General features: G+C 45.0%; 1 long non-coding RNA gene across 1 annotated transcript; it reads left to right on the forward strand.

Annotated features, from left to right (window-relative positions):
* The first annotated feature begins 523 nt into the window (after nucleotides 1-523).
* On the forward strand, nucleotides 524-16,892 carry LOC109293122. Its single transcript, XR_002096252.1, has 3 exons — nucleotides 524-534; nucleotides 2,401-2,403; nucleotides 16,799-16,892. It is a non-coding gene; the product is annotated as an uncharacterized LOC109293122 (long non-coding RNA).
* Nucleotides 16,893-25,686: the final 8,794 nt, after the last annotated feature.

The raw sequence follows: 25,686 nt of genomic DNA on the forward strand, positions 1-25,686 counted from the left end.
TGGGACAGTGGTGTGCCTTTAAGTCAGAGACATTCTTCATCCCAGAATAAGTGAGAAGAGCCTAATTTTTCTTTGGCTTTCCATGAAACCCCGTAACTATCCTTAGGAAGCAGATAATAGATGCAGCACACTGCACTCTGGACACCTACTCTACTTGCCTCTGGTTTGCTCTTTCTCTGCTCTGACACATACCCAACATGCCACCTGTTATGAGATCCAGAAGCTGGTCTGGTATAGACCACTTGCATCCCCTTTATTTTAGCCAGGGCTCACTGTACCATGGGTTATATTCAAAGTGGGCTGGAGAGGGAGGACAGCATTTTTGCTCCCTTTATTCTGAGTTTAGTTTTAATGAGTACCAGGCCATCAGTGTTGAGGTTAGGGGATGGTAAGAGTTGAAACAAGGCAGTAGGATTTTGTGGGTACAGCAGGGCATGACCCTGGTTTCCTCTTCCTTATGGAGAGTTCAGACACCAACATTGCTCCTTTTCCCTGCTGCCATGAAAATTGACTTATTGAATTTTTAAATAAACTGTGTTGGTCAGAATATCTAAAGAGCCTGTGCACAGACCCTGGCAGGGGATTTTTTTTTTTAAATTAAAAATCTTGGCCTCAGGCTAAATGGAAATGTCTTCAGATTTGCAATCAGTGCTCACGTTACATATTTGAAATGCAGTTTATAAAGTGGTAGCTTGGCGGGATGTGTTCCTGGGGGCCGTAATGAATGGATTTGTGGATTCTCAGGGCCCAAGGCAGCCTGGCACAAATTGCTACCAATGACCGTTACCAAGGGGAAAAGAGCAGTCCAGTTATAATCACTGAACTGTGCATCGAAGTCACATCCCCTGTCGCCCTCCCCTTCCATCTTCCTCCTTATCGTCTTCTGTTATGCAACAGTTTGACCTGCTGAAATCCAGCTTACTCCAGTCTCGTGCACCCATTAAAAATAAAATTTAAACTAAAGCTGAAAACTTCTCCCACTCCAAAGGCCAGGCACCCACCCACGCTATCAGTCGGCTGAGATGAGAAATTAATAGCTAAATGTTTGCTGTTAAATACTGAACAAGAACTGTCACAGGCAACCAGACAAGGAGGAAATAGCTTGACCTTTGCTCCAAGGCAGCTCTGCCTAATCATTGAGCAGGTTCTTTGGATTAGCTAAGGCCAAAGGGAAATCCTCCTTGGGAAATACTGAGGGAAGGAGGGAAAGTGGTATTAAAATACCGACTACACTTTCCTCACTGTAGGATAAATTTGGGATGTCCTCAGCAGAGGATTGAATAGGTGACCTTGTCATTAATGCACTTATAGAATGGGCCAAGGACACAGGAGGAAGGAGCCTGTGAGCATCACAGAAAATAGCAGGGTGAACACAAGATGCGTACAATTTGGGCTATGAGAGGGAGGTGGATTGGGAATTGAACAGTCAGTGAGGTCACAAATATGTGGGTTATAGTGCAGAGAGAAACCAGGTGCTTAACGAAGGCCTGCCATGCTTTCAAGAATTTTACCATGCTGCAATCAGTTTGTCTCCCCTAGCAAGCTTGCAATGCACAGAAAAGCACTCCAATACAGGGCATTTGTGTGTTGAATAGAGCTAAATATTGGTTGAGTCTGCCCAGCTCCAGTCTGAACTGGTTTAGTGTCAATGCGTTGCATTTCTCATCCTCCTATCTCAGCCAAGGCATTGGGTCGGCTTTTTGAAATCTTCCCAAATCTGCTGATCCTGGGACCTATGGCAGGAACTAGGAGATAGGTCACCAGAAAGCACTGCATCTGAAATTTAGAATAGCTCTGAGATGGAAAGATGCAAGAGAGCAACCATTCATAACATAGCGAGTGTGGTCTGTGCAAGCATGCTGATTTATTTATTTGGTGTATTCTCACTGATTTGGTGCACTTTAGTTCTCCTATGTAGTCACAGACAGGGTTATTCTGGACTGAGGAAACAAGCTGGGAGGTTTCACTGCCTGTGGAGTAAAAAGTCTTGTCATTCTGGTCTCAGCAAAGCTGGAGGGCAGATTGAAAAATGTACTATCTGGTGGAGTTTTTGCATGCTGCTGTGGGAAAGGGGACAGGTTGGTACAGAGCTGGACCTAGCAGTTTGGGACAGGCCTGAGAAATTATGTTTTTCTCTCCCACTCCCTCAACATGCAAATGATTCCTATCCATCATTATTATGTCACTGTGCACAGAGCTGGCCCTAGGGTTTCGGGGAGGTCAGTGAGGTGAGACTTAAAAAGACACCCTAAGCTTAGATGACTCATTTTATATACAAAGGAGTGAGTGAATAGGCGTGTGAGAAATCTTGACATCTCGGGCACCAAGTTCAGTCATGCTTAGTGGTGGGCTAAGACCACTTTTAGCTGGACCCCACAGTTTTTCTTGAGTGTTCTGCAGTAGGTTATGTGGAAGATCGTGTCATGAATTTTCTTAAATGGGAAAAAAAAGCATCAACACATGTCAATATCTAGATGGGAAAGAGGGGGTTTAAATGAATTTTTGAACTTCAAAAAACATTTGAAAATAATTGAAAAAGTCAAACTGCTTTGAAAGGTCAAAATCAAAATGAAAATTTCTGCTTTTCCTGCTGGAAAGGACTTAGGTTGTATCATGTGTAAAAGAAAAGCAACTTCTATTTTTTTTCCCTTTTTCAGGCCGTTTTCAAAACTCAGACTTTCTGCCATGATTAAGTACATTTTTCAAACTTAAAATGCTTGTGGAAGGAAAAAAACCTGTTCCAACTGGGCCTCTGTTGGGTGGCTTTCAGCTTTTCTATACTCCCCTAATAGTTGTGAATGATTCCAGAAAGGCCTGTCCCCAGGGACTGCACTGTTTTGGCAACAGGCGATTCTGTGCTGGGACACAAGCACCTGCTTCATTTTGCACCTTCAGCAAGTATATGAGGGCAGTCTGGTGCCAACCCCGAAGATGCCATTAAGAAGCATGCCAAGCCCTGTCAGAGTCTGGCGGAAGAACCTCTGTCACGGACTGTCCAAGAATAAATGATGCCCCGCCCTGGATCCTTGCAGAAGCTCCCAAATTGGCTGCCTCTTGCCCATGGGGACTGTCACGAAAAACAGCTCTGAAAGCCAACAATGCAAAGGAGACCCTATCACTTGCAGGAGCAGCCAAAAGCTCAATCCTGAGAGGTGCCAAGGGGCCTTTTGGTATTAACGGGAATAGAAGTCATTCAGTGCCTCGCAGGATTGGGCTTTGAATGTAGGGAGAGAGAAAAAGACTGAACGTGACTATGAGAGAGAAAGAGACTCTGAGAATGAAAGAGAGAAGGGGAAACTATTGGAGGGCCTCATCATTCCCCTGTCTGGAAGATATTTCTTCATTGACTCTATTTAAAGTCACCCCCAGGCTTATGGGCTTGGAGAGCTTTTAGCAGATGAAAGGACTCACTCATCAGGCATTTTTTTCCCCCAGCTCTCCCAGGTCTGTTTTAAAGCTATTTCAGCAATTGTTGAAAACTGTCAGATGTCTTTGACAGATCAATACTTTACGGTGGAATTTGCATAGCCCGTTAGCCAATCAAAATGCAAATTGGGGACACCTTTAATACACAAAGCCCTCCGTTTGTTTCCTTGCACTGCTGGAAAGTTAAGGACGCTATTCAGCTCTTCCTGGGGTGCACCTTTCCCAGGTCTCAGGTCTGAGAGAGTCTGTGTGGTTATGGGGTAGAAATATGTGTGTGCGCGCATGTGTGCTGACAGACACACACATTGTGCATGTGAATGCCACAGGCATCATTTCCAAGCCATGAGCATAAATCTTCCCCTCTGACTGAGTGAGATTTATAGCTCAGCCACAGGGCTCCCAGTGCCTTCCAGCACAGCTTCTCTTTCTGCTGTTTCAGATCAAGGCAGGCTCTGCCGGGATGGGGTGTGCGGAGAGGTAAATACACACTCATGCCTTTTGCCTGCCCTCAGCTCTGCTTCCCCACCTCCCTTTCGTTTCCAGATGGCATTAGGTTTTAGTGGCAGTGCTGAGTTTTTTGTGCCAACAGCTCACACTGTGGCAATAATGAGAGCCATTTAATGAAGGTTGAGTCAACAAAAACATGCTTCCCCTTCAACAAATAAATGCTTTTATTCCTTCTCAATGTTTTTTCCTGCTAGGTGTCCTGTGCTGCTGGAAGGTGCTGGATTGACATCCCAGGGGACTAACGTCTTCTGTTTATTCCTACAACAGGTACCGTAGGCATCATGCTAATACATCATTGCAGATGCAAGGTTGCCTTGTATCACTCTCTGAATGTCTCTCAGCTGTGATTAGATGGGATGAATCGCATCTGGGATTAAAAAAATGGTTTAGTCTCAATGGTCCGTTCAGTTCTTCAGCTCCGGGATGAACTTGGCAGTGGTAAGGGCAACCAGTTATTTTTCCAGTTAAACTTCAGTGAACAATTGTTTTTTTAAATGCATGTTTTTGCAAATTCTGCCTTGTTTCTTGATAGTTTTTGATTATTTTTGTTTTGGGAAACTGGAAACCTAAACCTCAACCTGCTGGATTGAATTTTGGCTCTGTTTTTCCCAGCCAATTCCCTCCCATTCCCCTCAATGTCATCAACATTGATTTGAGGATTTTTTTTTTTTGAAAACTTGAAATATTTTGCAGGAAAATAAAAAGTCCCAGCCACCTTTTGATCTGCACATCTATCAACTAGGATCTCAGCTTAGGCCATGAAGATTAGTTCACACAGGCTCATGCACAGCTGTGTTAACACCTTTACATTGACTAATCTCAAACTGTGCTGGAAAGAAAAGGCTCTATTGCTTTTCACCTGTCCACTGAAATATCTGCCTCAGTTCATGTGAAGCAACAAGTTATGTTCTTATTCTCAAGACCATTTTTCACCCAAGGAGCCCCACTACAATTGTAGATAGATAAAGATTGTTTTAATTTTGCACCAAATACATCACTCAGTGATCTTGGACCCAAGACTGGGTGCATGGGATCTGATATATTCAAAAGCAATGCATTCATACGCACGAGGCTTTATTTTTCTCCTTTACATCCAACTGATTTTTCATCTCTCACTTCCTAAGCCCTGGATTCTTCCTCCCCCTGCAGTCTGCCTCTTGTCTGGCTCACCAAGGCAGCCAGATGGTGTAATTTGTAGGCACCTCCACAGTATTTACTTGTCTGACATGCCTGGACTGATTGAAACCTGCAAAGAAGCATCTGAAACCTCACTGAAGGGGTATGGGTAAAGCCATGGAATGTGATAGATGTGGGAGAAGCACCAGCTACATCAGGCCAAGCCCAGAGACTGAAGAGCACAAACATCCAGGAGCAGTGTGTGTACTGTACATGAATGCAAATGAGATTATGTGCATGGTTTTAAATGTGTGTCAGTGCTCACAGCTGCTTGTGTTTTTCTGGATGTGTGTGTGTGTGATTGTATTTGCATGCGTGACTGTGTTATCAAGGTGTGGCTACATGTCTGGGAGATTGCACACATGTGACGATCTATCTGCGTACAATTTCTGTGGTAGTTTCTCTCCATCTATGTAGGCACAGTGCCAGTGTGTGTGAGAGCAGTTTTCTGCAGGCCTGCATGTGTAAATGGATATGATGATGCATGTAAGTATAGGATTGTGCTTGTGTTCAGGATTCGACGGTATATGCATACCTCATGTGTGTGTAAGGCTAAATCAATATATTAAGCTTACCCCCCGCAACAGAAGTGCTCAAGAGCACACAGAGCTGCTGCAGGCGGGATACCATCCATACCACAAGCAACATAGCCACATCTGGGCAGCTATGCAGGGGACTAATTAGCTTGGGGACATGCTGATTAGCAGAGTCACTCAGCAGTGCTAATAACCAGTCAGCCCCAAGTATTGCGGGGAGGTGGCTACACTGCTTCCTATTGAAAAGCAGCATGGGTAGGGCAGCCCAGCCTGCTGGAGGGTGCTGCCACTGCCATCATTGCACAGCCTGCTTGTCTCTGTAGGTCTAACGGAGTACTCCCAAGCTGCTCATGGGCACTATTCGGTATTGGAGCTGTGAGGCTGGCCAGTCAGCCGGTGTGTTGCTGTTTCCTAAGTAAGCAGAAGAAGCGCTTGGATAAATGGTGAGGGATCTGAGCAGGTATTCATGCACGTGCTTTGGGGAGAAGCTTCCCTGCATGTTTCATTCCTAGAGAATGCAGTGACGTGTCTCAAGCAGATAAACTTTCTGCCACAATCCTGCCAACTCGGAGGGTCCAGATATCCCGGGCCTGCCCTTCCCCCTCCCCAAGACATGAGACTGGTTGACAAATCACAGCACTTCAAAATACATTGGAGGGTCTTTTCATTTGCCTCTGGGGTTTTTTTTAAGGGTTCTTGTTTCCACCCCAGTGAGATTCTCACAAAACTAGTTACATCTAGCAGCCAGTGCTTTAGGAACCAGCTCAAATACCCCAGGACATGCAGTAGCCTCTTGAGAGAGTAACGGTGCTTGACTCTTCCTTTCCGATTCCTTTTGGCCTGTCGAGCTTAGTTTGTATACTGTGCCCATCACCATGACCTCTGGGTACCTCATAAATATCTTCCTCATTGCTGCTAATGCTGGTTTGAAATCACAGGCTCTCTCACTCCGTGGGCTTGCTCTAATTCTTACCACCTTGTATTCCAAGCCCACAAGAGCAGCACTCCCTTAGGTAATTGGGTCAGGGTGAAAGTGCCTGTCTGCATGTGAATAAACCTTTCCTACATCCAAATGAACAGAAATCTCTTGCAGTGAGAGACATGGAAATGTGAGCAAAATCCTATCACAAACTGATTGAGTCAAGCATTTGGGGGGAATTTGACAAAAGGTTGTCAGTAAAAAACCCAAAAAACCACTGCAATATATTGCTCAGGTCTTGAAAGGTAGTGTAACTTTCTCTCAGGCTTTGGGGGTTCAGGATACTAAGGGGATTTAAACTGAGCTGGGCTCTGCTAGGGGGAAAAGAACCTGCCCGTGAATGCACAGCACCCTATCAGCGTGCTGGTTCACAGCAGCCTACTGTAGTGTCAGCACAATGAGAGAAGGGGCTCCATCACTCTTTTTTACGTGCCCTGACAGGTTTTCAGAAGAGATTTATACAGGGACGGATCAGAATATCTGTCACTGCAAACTACCCTGATCAAAAAAAACCCAGGCAGTCTGAACCTAACACCTGGGACTGCAGTCTTCTTGGACAGCAACCCTTTTGGGTGTGGGGGGCCCAGAGCAGCAATGCCCATGCCAGCAGTGGGAGGTACAAAAAAAGGCTGTGGAAGGACTTTATTTCCTGGGAAAAGGTGGGAGAAAACCAGTGCAATCATTTAGTTGGGCATCACATCAAGAGAGAGGGAAATGGCTGATGCACAGGCAACTCATGAAGGGTTCATGGAGTGCTAGGGATGGTGGAACTCAGGGTTTGGCCTGATGGCTTTAAGGGAGAGGAGCAGACAGCAAGCAAATCCAGCCTCACCCAACCAGACACGTTTCATCGTAACAAAACTATGGGCAAGTTTTTCAGACACGTGCTGCTGGGTAGCTGAAAAAAGGTGCTACCCAAAGAATAGCACAGCATCCATGCGGATCTTTTATGACATTATTAAAAGCATGTGGAATACATTTGCAGTGCTGGTGGCTGTGTACAGACAAGCCCCTTGGATCCCTGGCATGGAGCCCCTGTGTTTTTCTGCTAGTCTCACTGGAACATACCCACCCAGTATGCCATTGAGATAGCAGATTGCAATGCAGACCTCTACTTACTCACTCTGCTCTGCGGCATAGCAGCCCTGCGGGACGGCAGCAGTGGCAGAAACTGAGATTCCACGTGAGGTCCATTGTCTTCTTTTACCTCTTATTTGATGTAACATGAAGGTCTTCTCCAGCTTAGACCACCTACCCAAAGGTAGCTTCAGTTTTGGAATACAGACATCCAGATTAATACTGCTCTACTAATAGACACACACAGCTTCTTTCTTCCTTCCCTATCTCCATGAAGCCTTGTATAACAGAAGCCCATGAAACACGTAGGAGGTTATTTTTAATCTCAATGACACCTCTTTCTTTGTCCATTGGCTTCTATTCTGGGGTTTCTTGCCATTTGGTTGAAGTTTTCTGATGGGGTTTATTTTATTGTCAGATTTGGAATTGATTTCATAGATTTTAAATGTTCAAATAGGATTTCGGTGGTGCATAGGCTCTGAGCCTGGCCATATTTGTGGAGAGGAATTTCAACCTAATGGGAAGTATAGGTTTAAGAAGGCACTCCTCAAACATGCATACAAGTTCTTAGAGAGCTCCTGAACAACACGGACGCTTCCAAGCAAGCGGTGGTTTTACTAGGATTAGCTACCTGGAGAAGATGTAGTAAAATAATTGCTACTCCTACACAGTGTTAAAATCTTTCCAGTGGCATTAAGAAAAATAAAAAGAAGCTCAAGGTTTCACATTTGTTTACAAATCCCACAAGAAGTCCTCTGATGTCACACTGTACGTACAAGGATTTCCATCCCCATTATCACTCAGATGCTTTTCTGCTCAAAGCGGGGAACAAACGAAGCACAGAGACATTTTTTTTTTTAAGCATTTTGGAAATTCTGACATTTCATTTTAAGATCAATTTCCCATTGAGTTGGCAAAGCAAAAATGTGCCTTTTTCATGTCTTGATGTGGACATTGCATGTTTAGGCACCAGAAAAAATGGCAGAGGTTATTAGGAATATTTTTCACTGGTATATCATTGGTTCGGCACAGTGCCAGTGGATACAGTGGCCATGCCATATGCCTCTATCCCATATAGCATGTTGTCAAGTCTTTTACCTGATTATAATGAAATCAGATGTTGTACACGGCATTTGTCCTACTGCTGTAGAACATTCAGTGCCACCGGACTGTGACCAAGAGGCTAATTCTCAACAAAATACATGGAAATCAACATAATTATCATGATCACATTAATCATAACCTCGCAGGAAGTCTTCACCTGTTTTTTAATGAGTTCAGAGCCAGTTATATTATTTCTCCTAATCCTGTAGTGGCCCCTGGCAACCAGATGCCAGGCTAATTGAAAGTCACCCATAAGCAACAAAACACTTCAAGGGCAATATATTGCTTAATTGCTCTTAAGCGAGACCATAGGTCTCGGATAAGCTCTCTGTACAAAGATAAATCTAACCCCTAGCTCTCACCTGAACTTTTAATATGCATGCAGTACTTATGGCACTGAATTATATTGTATTTAATTATACAGTATTTCATCAATTTATCACATGGTCAGAGCTTTTGCTGGTCTCCTGTAGGGACCAGGAAATACATGCTCCCAATTCCTTATTGAGTGCATAACTTGGCTTCTTGTGGGTTTATTTGCCTTCCTCCAAAGCATCTGACTTGGCAACAGCTGGAGGCAAAAGACTGGCCAGGGTGTGCTGTTATTTCTAGTAGTAATGAGAGACCTCTTGGACACCTGGCTGCTGTATTTTGCTGTCATGGCCAGGGTTAAGATGATCAGGCCATCTTGGCATGGACAATTAGGAGCTTTTTTCCCTTTTTCTTTAACATGGGGCATATTGCACTCCTAGGTACAACCTGCCATGTTCTGCCTAACAAATTCCCAGTTACTGCAGGGACCCAAAGCATTGATGCCACCCTTGGTCTCTCCTGTTCTCTTCCTGTGGCACACTGTAGTTTTTGAAGCCCCCCCTCACCTTTTGTTTGTATGATATCATGTTCATCTTGTGGCTTGAAGTGTGCAGGAGGGGTTTAGACTGAGTGTTCTTTTGGATCCATTTAAACATTACATCTGTTACAAGACTGCCTGAGGTAGTGGGGGCCTGCACTTGAATTAGTTGATGCCTCCTAGGCCTATGTTCCTAAATGCCTGATGTAAAGTCTACTGAAGTCAAGGGAAGTCTTTCCATGTGCTTCAGTGACTTTTATTGCAGGCTCTAAGCAAAATAAATTGTATTTATAAACTTATCCATGAGCCCTTCAAGACATCTTTGAGGAAGCCTTGTTTATCTGCCCATGCATTTAATTTCATTTCAATGACATTGGCTTCATTCACAGATTTAATCCAGTTTAAGAGAGAACAGTTGTTCTTCATCTAAGTTAGGAGCTCATTGAATTATAGAAGGCTCAGCCTAAATACCAGTGAAATCAGTGGAAGTATTTTCATTGCTTGGTGGGACATGGATCAGAGCAAAAAACTTCCATTGCTGAATTTGCTTGATTCCATTTCTATAGCCTCTATGCCACAGTGGAGAGAAATGGAATCACTTAAACCAGGGATTGTCTGGAAATCACTTAAGCCAGGGTACCTTGAAAGGTCCCAGGGGCTATGTGGGGGTGGGCAGGGATGGAGCGCTCACCACTGCCTCACAGGATCATGGCCAGGGCAGGGCGAGAGCAGGGCCGCACAGATGCCATGCTGCCACTGCTTGCCACTCCCTCTGCTATGCATCTGGCCGCTCCCCCTCCTCCCACATGCAGCCTCTCGCCACACCCCACTTCGCATCTGGCTTCTAGCCACTGCCCCACCCTGCTTTGTATCTAGCCGCTCCCCCCCGGGGTTACACTTATTAAAAAAAAGGTTGGAAACCGCTAACAAGCCATCCTTTTAGTGCAGCCACCTCCGGGTGAATCACACTTGGTGTTTACCAGTGCATGACTCCATACAAAACCCTGAGACAGAAAGCAGAGACGAGTGCTGCCCCTAAATGCCTATTGCAGGGTGGGGGTAGGGAAGCAGAAAATAACTGCTCAAGTTGGGATTTGACTAGAACACTGGAGATGACTTCAAGGCCTGGTTCTTTTCACACATGTGGATATCATCGGACTGATTCATAGTTATAGTCTGGCACCTCCATACCACTCTGGAAACAGCCCCCAGAGAAGAAACCCAGTGCAGTGAATGGCTGCCTTAGAGATGCAAAACTAGCCATGCTCAGAGGCATGTCAGGGGTGTGTACAGATGACCACTGTGCTTCCAAGCACTGGAGGAACTTTGGAAATCAGGAGCTTTCCTAACTATTTCCACCTGTTCCTCACTAGCCCCATTCTTTCCATGTGAAAACATCTCCAGGAACCTTCTCTTATCAAGATGGCATGTACTTGGCACCCCCTATCATTTCTAGGGAGGTTAAAGTGGTCTCAACCCCCAGTATCTGTTTATGATATCCACATTAAGAACACTTGCTCTTGCACTGCCTTCCACTGCCCCTACCACACCCAACATATCAATGGAGGCTCAGGCCCATAGACTTTAATGTGAGTTATAGGCCTGAAGATGAAGTTGCTGCTCCTGCAAAGCCATCAGGGGATCTGCAATGCCTGCTAGTGGTGAGATCTCCAAGGCTAGACCTTGTCACGCCCACTCTTCTCTCTCACCCACCTGCTCACTGTCATGTAACATTTGCAGGGACTCTAAACTTCTACTCTGAAATGGCTTTTTCACACAGACCTTTTACAGTTCTCTCTGGGTCAAATCCCAGCCCTTTTGAGCTTGAGTGACTGAAGCTTGCATGCTTTCCTGAGCAACAAAAATCCTGTCAGTCCTTCTATTCCAACCCAGCTACATGTCAGAGCATTTCAGATCCACACAGACAGGGCTTTTGTATGAACAGCCAAAATCTTTTGAGCTTCTGCTTTGCCTAGAAGAGACAGAGAGATGCCCCTCAGGGGCACTGATGACAGTACAGCAAAATTCCCTGGGCACTAAATATTTTATCATCATAAAATAAACATAGATCTTCTCAACTTGAAATATACATAAAAATGTTTAAACATGTTAATTATTAAACTAATATTGATTCATATTGGATGAAGCATTAACGGGTGGAGTGAGGAGCTGGAACATTGGCAAATGTATTTAATACCTACCACACAGTTGCTGTGTATCAATATTCATCAGATCTAACCACCAATAATCATAAAAATGACAGACCATATTTACGGCCTTTGGTCTGTGAATGTACGTCAGTGCAAAGGGACACAGTAAAAAAATATTAATATGCAAGAGTGAAAGCCTCTTGGTTTTTTGCAGTGAATCATTGTGATTTTACAGATACAGCAAAGAATTGGGCATTAGTGTTTGATAAAGCATTAGGGCTTTGGACAGATGCAAGAGAGTTGTAAAATCTGATATTAATTAGGAAATAGACCAAATGGGGGGCTCTGGGGAGTACTAGTGATGAGGCTTTTTATAGGCTGCAGGCAGCATTTTTTTCTTCAGCGCCCAAGGGGTTAACCTCTACTCCTCTTTCCTTTTCAAGGACAATAAATGGGCTCCCTGAGAGCTAGAAAAGGGAAAATGCCTTTGAGGAGGTCATGTGCCACACCTTGAGTTCATTGGGTTAAAGGTGAAGCACAGGCTAGGGGAGTTATATGGTCTGAGCTTATTTCAATTTCTGGTTGTAAACCTTAGCCTTTGAGGAGAATTCCTTGCTAACTGTACCTGAGGGATTTTGCTACTCAGTTTTTCCATTAGCTTACATGGATCCTGGAACCACAGCTGTTGTAGCTCGGTGCAGAAAGAATGGAAAGTTCCTAGAAACAAAAAAAAAATGTCCTATGAAAGGTGGTTGAACTTCGAAAGTTTTCTGACTGATTAGTTTGGGTCTGGTTTAACATTTAAAAATGAAAGTAGTCACTGAAGCCACTCAGACTTGATAAATGGAAATAGAAGCAATTGGCTCTTAGACCTAGTCAAAATTACATGACCTTACTCTAACTAAATTTGCTCCTCCGGGAGCATGTCTACATATGCATTTACACCAGCTTAAATTTACTGTGCAGTAAATTACTGCACAGTAAGCAAGAATAGGTGGGCATCTACATGTGCAGGTGATCTGAGACTAACTTTAGTCCTAGGTCACACCAGCCTAGCATGGGCCTCTGTGGCCACTTCGGGGAGCTCCAGCCTCTGGTCATATGCCTGCCAGTACTTGGCAGCCATGTTGAGGCCAGAGGCAGCTGCCATCACTTGGTGGCCATCTTAAAAGCTTGCTGCCCAGCACAGGGGCAGCATGCAATAGCTCCCTGTTTGCCAACCCTGCCTTCCGCACCATGGCTGCCCCTGCCCCTGCCCCTGCCCCTGCCCCTGCCCCTGCCCCTGCCAGAAATGACCTGTGCCCTGCACCCCTGCTGACCATGATGCTGGGCCTGCTGGCCCCAGCAGGGTCCCCCTCCCCAGGCCCCAAGACAGCTGTGTACCTGCCATCTAGGCCCAGGGCACCGGCTGCAGGACACTTTGGCCAAACCCCTCCTCCCACACTCTCTGCTGCAGCCCATCTGCCCCACTGTCCACCCCCACAACCTCCTGCCCACCTCCAGAACCAGTCTAGGACACACGCACAGCTTTATTTCCCAAACAACCCCCACCCCATCCATCCCCCCTCTCCCTCAACAAACAGAGCCCTCCCTCTACCAGCACTGCCCCTCCACCACCCTCCTCACCCACCCACAGTAAAAAACCCATGTCCCAAACTGAAAACTACAGTTAACTGTCCAACTTGCTCCCTGAGTCCTGATGTGGGAGGCTGAAGGGTGGCGTCATCTAGGGCACAGATCCTGGTGGCAGGCAGTTAGCACAATAGTCCTGAACAGTTCCCCTATGGGTCTGAGGGCTGCAGCAACTGTGATAGGTGGCAGGCTCCTGCTGTAGCACAAGTGCCCAGCACTCCTGCAGGGTGGAAGGCACCCCTCCTAGCCACCCAAGTCCAGACCCAGGAGGGCCTGGCGGGGCTATGCCTGGAACCCCCGACTCCTCAGCTGCATAGAGCAGGGGTGAGTGCTGGTGGTCAGCGTCCATGGCTGCCACTGCCCAGCCCTACCTCTCAGCCTGCTACTTGAGAAGTGCGTTGCGGCACTCCTCAAGGGCCTCCATCTGGCCCCAGTGGTCCCACATTGCCTGCTGGAATGCCTCCTACTGGGAAATGTCCTTAACCTGCCACACCATCACTCCCGCTTCTCTCTTGCCTGGTTCTGTACCTGCTCCTATGCCTCCTACTCCTTGGCCACTGCCACCAGCCACTGGAGTAGAATGGTTCAGTCCTGGGTGCACTGTCCCCGGTGCTGGCGCATGTGGTTGGCTCCAGCAGTGGGTGGCAGTGACCCAGACCCCGCATCCCCTCTGGACATGGTGGCCTCTCCCCTGTGTTCAGATATTGACTCTGCAGCAGCATGAGACAGAAGACTTCTGTAAGAGTTTGCAACAAGTCAGAGATAAGATGCTCTGCACCAGGGGCCATGCATTACTGCTGGCATCGACACCTTCCTTAAGGTTTGAGAGCCCCCTGCCCGCTCAGCTGTGGCAATACACACTGCCCAGTAAAGTTCTGAACTATGTCCTGCCTCTCTATGTGCTGTGGGGTGGGGCCCTGGGGCCAGGGGAGTGGGGGCAGAGGCCAGGGTGGGGACTGAGAGTGCTCTCCCCCCAGTGTGGGACTTACCACATGTCCAGGGCTGGTGAAGCTGGTGGTTCGGTGTGGGACTCCCTGTTGGTGAAGGCAAGTGGTCAGTGGGTGGAGCTGGCACTACTGGTGGCCAGCAATGTTGTGGCTGGCTGCTCCTTGTGATGGGGCAGGAAGAGGGCACAGAGCTGGCAAGACAGCTGCTAGCTAGGGCTCCCTGAGCTACTAGTGAGTGCAGCAGCCAGGAAGGTGGGTGGAGCAGGATGCTGAACACATGAGGGCCCCTCCTCCAGCGAGGTATCATGTGCAGAGGGGTCAGGGTGGGGCCAGGGCTCTGCCAGGTGTTCCTGTTGATGAAAACCATAGGGTTGCAGCCTAGGTCCTGGGGCTCCAAGATGTTGATCAGTTCCCACATAAAGGGCACGGTCTTGCAGATATGACTGGACCAACAGTTGTGGTTGGTCATGGCCACCCACTGTGAGTGCCAGGCCTTGACCTTTATGTGGCACTGCCATGTTGACCAGGAGTGGCCTCTCTCATGCATCCCAACATGGGTGGTCAAGCGCCCATCCTGCACTAACTGCCTGTGTACTGCTGCATGCCACCCCCAGAAGTCATGCCTCCTCCTGGGTCCAGTTGGGGATGCAGGTGCTTAGCTAAGGTATGCGCAGGTGGGCGGGGCTGGGCCTTACTGGGGAGGATGTGGGGGACATGGTGGCAGTGCCTCCCATGCTGGATCTCTGAGCCCCCATGCCCCTGTGTGGCTGGCCCTGAACAGCATGCAGGAGTGCTCAGCAGCAGGGCAGGGCCAGGGCCTGGAAGCCACGCAGAAGAAGCAAGTGTGCCCATAGCTGCAAAGACAAGAGACATTGCTGGGGGTGCGCAGGAACAGGGATCTGGTGCTGCCCTCCTGCCACAGCCAGTCAGGCAGAAGCCCTGGGCAGCATTGAGGGCTGGGCAGAGAGAACAGCAGTCTGCAGCCCTTTACAACACTCACCTGTGGCCAAGAAGCTGCTCTACTGGTGAACAGGATGAGCAACAGCACCCTGAGTCCTGTCCAGGGGACACACAGGGCTTGCAGTCCCCCTAGCTCCTGTATACTGTGGCCCAAGGCACAAAATGACTGCAGCTTTTATACCCTGCAGCTGGGAGTTGGCAGAGACCAGACGAGCCCTGGGGAAGGGGAGGGGGCTAGCCAGGAGCCCTGGAGCTGGTTTCTGCTGACCCACTAGTGGCTCAACAGACCCAGAAGGGAGGCCCCTGGGTTACTGCACAGTAAGGCGTCTACACATGTGTTACTGTGTAGTAACTAATTGGGTGTAAATTTGATACCTGCATGATGCAGGTATCAAATTTACACTCAAGTCAGCATAAGTTGCCATATTTAGTGTGCAGTACGGGTGTCCATGTGTAGATGCATGCCCATACTGTGCAGTATTTTTGGTTACTACGCAGTAAATGTGCATGTGTAGATGTGCCCAGCATACTTACATGTTAAAAAGGTGTATTAATATTCAGCTTCCTAAATGGAAATGCTTCAGAGCCAAAATAATCTACTAGCTTTTACAGCATGCTTGGAGACAGAGAGAATGCTAAGAGCGCTAAATACTAATTATGATTAAAATGTTGTACTGAGGACAAGTCTTTCTCGAAAAACAAAAAGGCACAGTGGGGTTCAGTGATTGCTTTCCTGTGACTCCAGATCCAATTTGTTCAGTAAAAAGAGGTGTGTTTTCTGAACAGCCACCTCTGCAAACTCAGTGTGGGATCAGAGTTAAGCCAGGTGCTTTCCATCTTGCATGCCAAATGTTGCTCATGGTTTGGTTCGGGGTTTTTTTTTTTTATTGGGGTTTTTTTTGGATTGTGTTGCTGTGCTGTGTTAATATGAGTATGATCAGCAGAGCTGTGGTTTTATGACAAGAGGAAGCAGATAGGACTCTGAATGGATGGAGGCCATTAGTAAAGATGGATAATGCAGAGAATTCGAGGTTAAATTTCTAGCCTGTGGTATGAAGGAGGATCAGATTAGGAGATAAAAATTAGCCTTTCTGGATTTAAAACTGGAAGTCTTACATCCAGTTCCAGCTTTGAAAACAGAATTTTTCCGTGACTTTTGGTGAGACACTTTATTTCCCCATGCCTCAGCTTCACGTGTAGAAAATGAGGTAGCAGTTTCTCTATCTGTCTTGTTTATTTAGACTCTAAGCTCTACAGGGCTGGGCTTGTGCCCTTCTGTGCATATACACAATAATTACCACTATAGGTCCCTGGTTGTGGTTGGCATCTAGAGGTGGTAATAACTGAGGTGTAATTTTCTCTTCTGATAATAACAGCACTTTAATATTTACAAAATGCTTTGGGATCCTCGGACAAAAAGCAATACATATGTGGACAGTGATATTGCATGTGAGAGGCAAGGATTTATTTGAGTGATACCTGTTATTGGAGCAACTGCATAGCTGGGCTAGAGTTAAACAAGCTTTTCAGTGACAGGCATTCTTCTCCAGGACTGTAATGTTAAAAAAATCCACTATTATTCATTTTATAATAGCACTAAGAGTCCAAGGTCAGATTGTGCTAGGTGCTCCACACACAGCGAAGAAGAACCATTCCTTGTACTGAATAGCATCTAGAGACTAAATGGACAAAAGTTGGGAAAGAATTAGAGATGGGATGACTTGTCAAGCAGGCAAGCAGGTCAGAGCCGAGTCTGGAATCCAGAACTTTTGGGTTCTGGTCCACAAATCTAGTCACTGAAAGAGGCAGCCCAAATAACCTCTCTTTCTATACAAAATGTCCCAGGGTAATAGTGAAAGACAACCATTTCTCATTGGAACAGCGTTTTCAAAATCCAAAAAGCCTCCACACCTGGTTAAATACTGCTGAATAGCAGCTGCACTGTCAAAGTTTGGCCACTGGAGAGATGCTTTTGCGCCTGTTTTGTAGAGCTGACACACTAAACTATGCACTTAATTTCCACTTAATGTGAAGTTCAGAGTACATTAAATAACATTTGATCATTAAAAACGTATTTATGGAAGTTTAATACGTATGTCAGTGATACGTGACTAATAGTTAGTTAAACACATTTGCCAGGATCAATTGGCTTTTGGTTAATTTGTTATTGATGATTGTTAACGTTGACATATTTTTTTTCCATTGGGGGCCTCTCTGCTTTTTCTCTAATGTCTTTTGCTTTGATCATGCAATGGACTGAGTGCAGAAATGCCATCCTGCTGTCCTTATATGGAGCCTTTCTGGTGTCCTCTGAATATAAACAGAAGGGAAAACAGAAGATGCTTCTTAAAAAGAACAGGAGTCACCCTGCATCAACAGATCTACGCAGTTAAGAGTCAGATACGTGGATGAAATACAACACTTTACTCCACCAAGTGTCCTATTGACTTCAGTGGGCTTTGCTAGTGTGTTAGAAGCTACTTAGCATGATAAATGGCATCAAACCGGCTCACAACATCCATTTGGGAAACAGCAACATTTCTCATGGGAAGGCATGCTCAAGTGAACTAATTATTACAAGGTGCACTGGGTCAAAAATGTTCTTGTGGGACTTTTTTCTGGCTCTGTTACCAAATGCTGATGCATCCAAGTCAAAAAGACTCTGAAGGGACGTCCCAATTTCAGCCATCTTGAGTTGAGATTTTTTTCATTCAGCCTGGACTAAAACAGGATGTTTTGATTTTGAATCCTTAACCAGGTTAGGTTCACGTGTGGATGGAAACCAAAATGCAAAATTAAGCCAAAGCATTTGGAAGGAACGAAAACGTGCTTGTTTTCCTCAGAATTTGTTTGCATGGGAAACTTAGAGCCTTTGCTTTTATATATTCCAATTTGGATCCTCACCAAAAATCAAAATATTAAAATCCCCCCTCCCCCAGAACAGCTATTCCATCTTTCACCCCCCTTATTCGTAGGACTGAGTAGAGGAGAACAGTCCCTGTTAATTAACAGTATCCAGAGGAGCTTTCTGCAAAGAGAACTCTGCAAATACTTAACTATCCTATTCAGAGTAACTAGTGACTAAGTCTTCATCAATTATTTAGCTCCAGTATCCAGATTATACAGTCAGTAATATTAATTTAATATAAGTAGTCAGCATGTCTGGCACACTGACAGACATCTGTGCCAGGCAATGCAAATCCTTTTGCCCTCCACTTTCGCTATCTAGAAGTTGCCTTGCTGCCAGACTGCTAGCATTTTGCAGAAGTGTAACAAAGGGTGTAGGACTAGGGTAGCAGCTCCAGGGCTGATTTTGCCTCAGCCACTGCCCCCGTCCCCACTACAGCTGCCACCCAAGGCATACAAGCAGCCTGTCTCCCACCAAATCAATTGGTCAAATCCCTGTTTCCTTCTTTGCCCTTCCTTTTTTTAATTTCCTTGCAATTATTTTTCACTTTTCCCTTCCTTTTGCCTCAGTCGCATCTTCCCAAATCCAGGAGAAAAATAAATTAGGTACCACTGTGGCATGTACATATCAAAATACTCATCCAGCACACAGCCAGGAGGAAGCATTCAGAACAAGGGACTAAATAGCTTCTTAGCATAGATTAGCAGCTGTGGCTATAGCAGCGGGTGGCTGTGACCCACTGTGGAACCCATTTAGATGTCTGACACATCAAAAGGAAATAAGCACCTGAGCGAAATTCGGCATGTTCTTCCATTCGTTAGTGGACAGGGGTGGACAGATGGATTGGAATTCTTGTGCCTCAGTTTCCCTATTCTGTTCGGCAGTGGTTATTCTTTTCGTCTCTTCTCCTGCAACTCTACTGTCTTATCTACCATATTTATATTGTTAATATTCTGGGGTAGGGCCTATGTGCATGGCCAAAGGGGTCTTGATCCCATTTGCAGTCTCTGCATTCTACTACAAAGCCCCGGCTAATTCATAGTAGGCAACATGCAGCACGATGGACTTCCTCTTCAGCTGGAATTTAATGGCATGGGATGCCCTATGCAAATGCATCTGTCTCATGGGCCTAACTGCAGCTAGGGTACAATTAGGAGGTCATAGAAATCGTCACTGATGGCTTCCTGGCTGCCTTTGGAAATTGTTCTGAACATGTAGCTAATAAGTAGGTTTCTTTGATGCCTCTTTGATAGTTAGGGACAGGAGGAGGAAAATCAAGCGGAAGACCCAGCTCAGTATTATTATTCCCTTTCACTCTGTGTAGCAAATGATGCTGAAATGCTCAGCACAATCACTCCCCCTTTTAAGCACAGGTTTTCAGCACCTCTTCTTATGCTAGGGTCTAATTTTGAAGGAGCACTTTGGGATTTTAATAACAGAATTATACACTTTCCCCACAGGTCTTTAATCTCTCGGTGTTTATCCCATCAGTTGCGTCTCTGGTGAGCCTTTATCCTAGGATGTTTGTCTATTAAATTAACAATATTTCTGAAGGGGAGAAGCCATTTACAAGCAGTAAATCACAAGGCAGTGGCATTCATTTAGTTCTCTTACTGTTACATCACTCAGTACATTATACGCTATTCTATATACTCAGTATATCACCAAGTTCTTCATCTTCTCTGCCACCCCCGCCCTCCGCCTCCATGCTGTCTGCAGAAGCACAGACCTCTCGGAGGCAAGCGAATCAAAAGAGAAAGAGACAGATGGATCCATGCAAGCAGATAACTGGGAAGTTTGTGAGTGTTTGCATGGTGCGGCTGCTTGATTTCGGCTGGAGTTGGCTATAAAAAGAATCATATGGTTTGCTTTTCTTGAGCGGCTTTTCTTCTGAGGATTTCAAAGCGCTTTGCACGAAATGACTAATTATGCCCCACAAAACCCCTGTGTTGGAGGGAAGGAATATATAAAGTTCATTCCACCCACCACTGAAATGAAACCATCGCTGGGGTGGGACACAACAGATGCTTAACAATGCAGAGCAACACTACGCAATGGGTTAGAACAAGAAGGGAATAAGTATGTTGCACTTGACTAGAGCTGTATTGGGCAGTTGTGGAGGTGGAATATAATCAGTTGGACTTTTGCCAAGAGAACAGGAATAACAATCCTATCCTCGCAAAAAGTGTCAGAGGACCCTTAATTACTTCAAATAGCGAGGATCTTGACTTGACATTTCGTCCAAAAAAAGGCATCCCCAACAAGCAGCACCCCTCAGAACACAGTAGGGCTTTGGATCAAGGGAAAATATCCCCCTACAGAATCAACCATGTGGAACTTGTCTCCCCCTTTCCCCCGCCTACCCCCGGCTCCCAACCCCAGTGTGCTCCATCCAGCCGCCGAATGAGTTCAGTCTGCTTCGCAGTTCAGATCTGATGTGGCCGTAGCAGGAAGTGGTTGTGGCTGCACATACAGCTGAATGGAAAACCATTTTTTTCCTTCCTGAAAGAAGACTTGGGGTTTCAAAAGAAAAACAAAAAATAATCCCTTCCCAACTGGGGCAAAAACCTTTCTCTTTTTTTCCCCTGAACTGATAATCTGAAAGGTCAATCAAAGAATTTTCTCGCGCTGATTCCTCACATTGCATTTTTTTTTTTACCTTCTCCCCCTCCCCTCTTTTCCTAATAGAAATTAAATATAATTTATACTTTTAAAAGTCTCTTTGACCCCTCTCCCCCCCAACACAGTTAACCAATTCATTTTTGGGGGGTGAATGGCATTGTAACCAATTCCTATTTTTATTGGGTTATTGGTTAAAACTAAGCCTTTCTGTAAACCATTTCAGTTTGGATGTATTTACTTTTTATCTTAAATGCTTTGTCAGAACATTCCCAACCAGCTGTAACTTCATACTACTTTCAGCTCGGCTTATGCCTTCTGCATATTGACTCTTCATTGACATGATTTCATAGATTTCAAAGCCATGAGGGACCATTAAATCACTCTGCCTGACCTTGTCTATAATTAAATTTCACCTAGTTACCCCTGTGTTGAACCTAATAACCTGGGTTAACCTAAATACTTTTCATCCTCAGAAGACTAAACTGCTGTATGCCAGAGGAAGAGGACAAAAGAGACCAACTCGCCACCAATACTTGAGGCTCCTGAAATGGCAGGGAATTGAGTAGATGGGCTGAGAAGGGATGCGATAACAATAGACAACATCCCCTCTGAGAGGCTCCTTCCATATAGTGAGGCCACGTTAGGTAGAAAACACTTCTATTTGCTAAAGCATTAAAAAAAACCCAACCTACAGTGCTTGAACTTTTTGGTTTTGTTCTGATGTGGAGCAAAACTGAGACGTTTCAAACTATTTCATAGGAGAGAGGAAGTGCCCACATCGGGATAGCTTAATTTGTGGAAGATCCAGGTTCAAAGCCATGCCCTTCCTGAACTTGATCTGGACCTCCAAGCTGCCTCGAGCAATGTGTTAACCACCATGTAATAGGCTCTGCCTGTCTCTCTCTCGCTTTCTGAAATTCCACTTGGGGTTTGTGAAACTCTCCTGGTAGAAATGTTGTTGAAACTGGCACGTTTCCAAGAATCATTTCAATGTTGATGGAAACGCTTCTTTCCAAAGGGAAAATTTAGTCGGCTTTTTCCTTCGTTGTGAACAGCTCTACTAGAAAGCTATGGTTCTTGGCAGTTTAGGATTCCCCTCCAGTAGAACATTATTGGAAGGAACTGCTCTCTGTTATTATGGGACCGATTTTCAGGCAGTGGCCTTGAGTTTTGCAGCTGCAAATAACTGCAGGCAAAATGTTGTGCCTGTTTTTATTTGCAACAGTGAAGGTGCCTTAGATTTTTTATATCCCTGATTTGCTGGTACAATCAGAGATCTGAACTCTAGTGTAAACAATATTGCAGGGTTTGCAGTGAACTCAAAAAGCCTCCCTTGAAAGATGCTACAGCAAAGCCAAGCGCTATTGCTTAGAAATACTGGGAATCTGAATTCTATCGCACTGTTCCTAGGAAAGGGTTTTCCCAAGAAACTAAACTAGTGCTTTCCCATCTTCTACCATCTGTGCTTCCTTAAGACTAGTTCACTTACCAGTATTTCTTTAACCTGTCAAGAGAAGGAAAAAAAACAGTTAAGAAACCAGCAGAGATTACTTTAAAAAGCAAACAAAGCAGATGAGCCAGACACGTTAGGCCAGATCCTCAACTAGTATTAATCAATATGCTCCATTGACTTTAACTGAGCCAAGTCAATTTACACTGGCTAAGACATTGTACCCTCATCATTAGCTTCTCCAGCAACACGGAGCCACATTTCTGATGTTTTGCATGTATTTCTATTTTGAGTTTACAGTTGTCTCAGTCAGGCTTTCAGTTCATGTCATTAGTCAATACAAACAACATGGATTGCTTGAAAAATGGTTGCATAAAAATGTAGCTGCATTTATTCTTCCTTAGCTTCAGAGATATATTGCTAAGGAGAAACCCCACAGAAGTATATTTCTTAGTTCAGATGAAGGTGCTGCCTAAGATCCAAGAGGCAATGAACCCTGTTTCTGATCAGTGAAGGAACCCAAATGAACAGTTCAACCCAGCAACTTTTCCTTTTTTTTATGAATTTTAAAATACTTGGCTCTTCATCTCTAAGCTGTCCTATAGTCTCTGGTTCCACCTGGGATTTGAGGCAGAGGTGCTGGAGCACCAGAGGAAGTTTGCTCTGATGGTATGTCCAACTCAGAAGAAACAGAAATAGTAATGCCAGAAAAAAATCTGTTCTCTTAACATTTTCTGCCCAGTTGGATAGATTTACAAGAGCTGGATATTTCAAGAAACTGGGGATTAGCACCTAAAGTTCTGAGTCTATCTGACCAGAAAGCCCAACACTTTAGATGCTAGCTTTCCATTATCAATATTTTTTATTATTTTAGCAGATAAAGATTTAGCAAGACAGGACTGAGCTGTATCATGCTGGACTTTGTACTTAAGTACATATCCTGCAACAAATAATTTACAGTTTAAATTGACAAGCCTCAAATAACTGCGGAAGAAAATAAATGCTCTTAAACTATTTTCCTTCCCAGATTGCTGAGGCAGAAAGGGCAAACATTTCCAAAAGTGCCAAAATTTCCAAAAGCTAGTATATTGATATTCATAGGAGTTAGGCACTGAAGCAATTCTGAAAACCCATTATTGAAATGTTACCTTTTTTGGCCAGATTTACAAAGTTCAGTAGGTTTTGAAAGATGCAGCACTGTGCCTAATGTAATTTTTCATAGACAGATTCAGCCAATGAGAATGTAAATGGCACCTAAGTCCCAACTTAACTTTGAGCAGATCTCTACCTCTTGAAGTATGTGACTGTCTGAATAATAAAATCCCAAATGACTAAGTGGTGAAGCAGAAACCAATCCAGATCACTTGAATCAGCAAGATCAGGTACAGACATTACATTATTAAGTGATTGGAAACTGGTCTACACCTGTCACAGAAGTTCAGTATACAAAGACTGGTTTAAAAATGGTGGAAACAGGTCTAAGATTTCCCCCACCACCACCAAAGGGCAAATGTTGTTCTGTTCGCTACCAATCTAAACTGCGCCGCTTACAGAAAATTGTGCAACTTAAATCAATTCTGCCTCAGGATTTTTTAATGTCTGCACTGAGCCCAAAAGCCTCCTAATTTTTTTTTTTCCCACTGATCTTGTTCGAGGGAGCAATACAGACACCTGAAAACAAGTGTCTGGCTGGGATGGAAACCCACTGGGATTTAACGTTCTGCTGATTCCATCCTTGCTGCTGGAAAGAAAATCAGGGGGAAGACAGACAGCTGGGTAGAAAACACTGCAGTAACTTCATCTGGTGAATGGTTAGCTGCTGCTGCTGGAACTGACAATAATAACACAAAAATGGCAAAACCAAAGGAGAATACCGTTTTTTCTCTGGAGAGCTTTTGAAATGACTCTGCTGGGGGGTGGGGAATGCATTTGCAAGGACAGCTTCTCCAGGTCTGGCACAGACAAGCCAGCTTACCTGCAGTCCTGTCACTGGATTTATACATCAGCTGTGGCTGACTGCCCTGAATGTCTGACAACAGACCTAATATTCTCTTTACTTAATAAACTCGCTGGTACAGTAGCATCTGAACAGTGGCAGAGCCTGGCAGTGACATTACAGCAAAGCATTAGCGGGGTTTAGATTATCAAATCCATCCATCATGGCCGTATTCAGTAATTCAGCTCTTTCATTCCCACTAGGGAAAAGATTTGATGTGTACAACCTCAGCTCAAGTTGATTTCATCGATATTCCTACATATGGTATCTTCCAACTCAGTTAATTCACCCATTCATTAATGGGGGAGCAATGAAACACTAGGTGGGTAGTTTCAGGACCTGTTTTAGCCGTGAGCAGTCTGGATGTTGTCTGTGTTTTTCAAATCTACATTTTTCAGATGGTTAGTTAAGAAAAATGGACAGCTTTGAATTGCTGCATTTCTTGCTTTTATTTTTTTTTTCTTTTCAGGCAGTGGGTCTTATTGAAATGAGAAAAGCCATGGCTCTGTATGTATATGTGCAGTAACTCTGCCTAGGAGTCAGTGTGGTCTAGTGCAAACCTTTGAAAGCCAGAGTTTTTAGGATTCTCTTCTCTGTCCTACAGAATGGATGACATTCATTCCTGTGAAGAGGGACTAGCACTAGTACTTTCCACCACCTGAGTCGTTTCAGCACAGATCTAGCACTGGTATGAAAGACTCCAAGCTGTCTCTACAGCTGCCTCTGTCACTTAAGAGACAGCATTTAGGGTGTAAGCTGAAACACTTTGGTATCAATGAAAAGACTCCCTTTGACATAAGTAGACTTGAGAGCAGGCCCCAGCACCTGTAACTGTAAGCAGATGGGGATTCAGACACCTCCTGCATAGACCAGCCATTAAATAGAAGCAGAATGTACTCTATCCAAGTGTGGGTGATGCTGGATCACCACACTGGGTGACTTACTTGCACAGTCTGTGAGTAATTCCCCTATTTCTAGCTTCTCTCATGACACGAAGCATTGGGAAAGTCACATAGCAGAAACACAGACTCATAGAATATTTATTTTCCCTTGCAGCAGCATTGGATGGCTACATAAACCTGTGTTCATAAGAAGCTTTGAGGTAACTGTGAAGCATCATTATTATTTTCATATACATTGGGAATATATATATTCCCAATGTAAATAATAATGATGCTTCACAGCGCTGCCCTTTAAGAAGGATGTGGACAGCATCGAGAGGGTCCAGAGGAGGGCCACTCGTATGATCAAGGGACAGCAGGGTAGGTCCTACGAGGAAAGGTTGCGGGACCTGAACCTGTTCAGCCTTCAAAAGAGAAGGCTGAGGGGGGATCTTGTGGCCTGTTATAAACTGGTTAGGGGGGAT

This window comes from Gavialis gangeticus, unplaced genomic scaffold (assembly GCF_001723915.1).
Source record: "Gavialis gangeticus isolate Ggan-Ray unplaced genomic scaffold, GavGan_comp1, whole genome shotgun sequence".
NCBI lineage: Eukaryota > Metazoa > Chordata > Crocodylia > Gavialidae > Gavialis > Gavialis gangeticus.